Raw genomic sequence first — 2,201 nt, 5'->3', positions numbered from 1 at the left:
AAGAGTATCGTAATTCTCCTTGCTTTATGGCAGAGGAAATTCTATTGCTCTTTCATTATGCTAGGGTGTTTTTTTTTTCAGAATTCTCTTTGCGTTTTCTTTATTCTGCCGTGACGTCACGAACTGTTATAGCCTTTCATCAAACGATGGCGACATAGGAAACTTCGAAAATTCATAACTTTTGAACGGATAGTCCGACTTTCCCCAAACTTCACGGATGTGTTCTATCATTATTACTGTACTCATCGAATCTGCATGTATATTTGGGGGGGGGGGGGGTGTGTCCCCTTTAGCATAGAGCATTTAAATTAGCCAAATTCTCGTTTGCAAGTAATATGTGTCTTTGCGTGTATGTGTGTGTGTGTGTGGGGGGGGGGGGGGTATTGCCACCACCTCACATCTCTCTGATTACTTAGTAATTTGTGCAGCAACAACAACGACAAAACTGAGCCCTCGGTTTCATGGTAGCTTGCCTGCACCCATTATTGCATCCTTAATGGTCACTTGCAATTACTGCAGCCTCACTCTAAATGATTTTCGTCGCCGTCGTCCCCCTGGTACATGCATCAATGTCAAATTAGTCTGCAGTTTTCAATGTTAATGCTAATCAATTGACCGGAACCGACAACATGACACGGAAGATACGAAGAGCGAGCTCCAGCCATGGACCCAGTTAGATCTTTACGTGTCTCTCCATTTCATAATTTTCGAGCATTCAATAATGCGAATTTCATCTTTATCTCCCCCTCTCGTCTCTGACTTTTTGCTAATCTCAATTTGTCTCGCTTTGTTGTTCATCGGACCATGTCCAACTAAGAAGTATAGACATCGTCGAAATCGCGTTCAAGTGGAACGGAAGTTTGAAAGTCGTTATGCAAATAAATCTGTGCTCTCTTCAAGTTCATGCAAATCTATGGACTCCTCCATACAGTTTGACGGTCACCCCAGATCCCTGTCTCCTCATTACGTGTATTTCAGTAATCAGAGTTCACAGAAAGCCGTGTCTGGCGCCTGCGCAATTGAGGCGATGAAGAACAGTCGCGATACATTTTTGATGGCTTTTACAGACCACAAACTCCCACCCTAGATTGAGAGAGAGAGAGAGAGAGAGAGAGAGAGAGAGAGAGAGAGAGAGGAGAAAAGAGAGAGAGAGGGAAAAAAGCAGGGAAGAGGGGAGATGATCAGAGGAGGAGATCATAATGCTTCTTCTCGCGATCTTAAAGTACAAGAGTGTGAAAAATTGATAAACACGTTCTTGCCGACGACGCGGGCTGTTCCCCCTTTGCGTCGTCTGTCTCTGCGTCAAGGTCTTTTACGCGAGATTCCATTCCCGCCCTTTTTTTATTCCGTTGGTGTGAAGTACAACGACAGGGACTGTGGCAGTGGTTCTTCCAAACAGCTTCCACCCCCTCCGCCATGTTGGGCATCCCTCCAAATTCTCAAGACGCGGTGATTTTCTTGTCATTACCGATGACTTGCCCTACATAGTTGTTGTCATTATTATACGCATTAGGAAGAAGAGGCTGCCTAAGAAACTTATACGAGAACAACTCAGAAGATGGTGAAGTTTTTTAAATCATGCGATTACTTCTCGTCTCCTCACGGGCTTTCATTTTTCATTTTACATTTTTTCATTTTACGCATAAATTGGTGTCTGTTAACCATTATTACGTTGCCCTTAGGCATTTGATAGCGAATCGGTCTTGTGTAGTCTTTAAAGGACAAGTCCACCTTCATATACATGTGGATTGAGTGAATGCAGCAATTATTAGTAGAACACATCAGCAAAAGTTTGGGAAAGATGGGACAATCCGTTCAACAGATATATTTTTTTTTACAGTATCTGCGCTGTCACTGCTGGATGAGAAGACTACTACAGAGTATGATGTCAGATGCGTAGAACAATGTAAGGAAAATATAAAAAGAATTCACAAAATTTTATTGTTTGAAAAAAGTGCACATTTCCTCGACTTGTCGCTGATGTATTTTAAGGGCAATATTATTCCCCCTGCCTTCTGAAAGAGGCAAGTTAAGCGTTCTCATATTACGCGAGAAAAGTGAAAATCTGCTGGATTTTCTTTATATTTTCTTTATATCGTTCTACACATGTGACATCACGAGCTGTAGTTGTCTTCTCATCAAGCAGTGACTGAGCAGAAACTTCGAAAATTCATAATTTTCGAACGGATTGTCTGATTTTC

Source organism: Diadema antillarum, unplaced genomic scaffold, assembly GCF_040938485.1.
Source record: "Diadema antillarum isolate AM-2024a unplaced genomic scaffold, OU_Dant_1.0 seq00000855_RagTag, whole genome shotgun sequence".
In the NCBI taxonomy this organism is placed as follows: Eukaryota; Metazoa; Echinodermata; class Echinoidea; order Diadematoida; family Diadematidae; genus Diadema; species Diadema antillarum.
Note: the sequence above shows the minus strand (reverse complement) of the source record.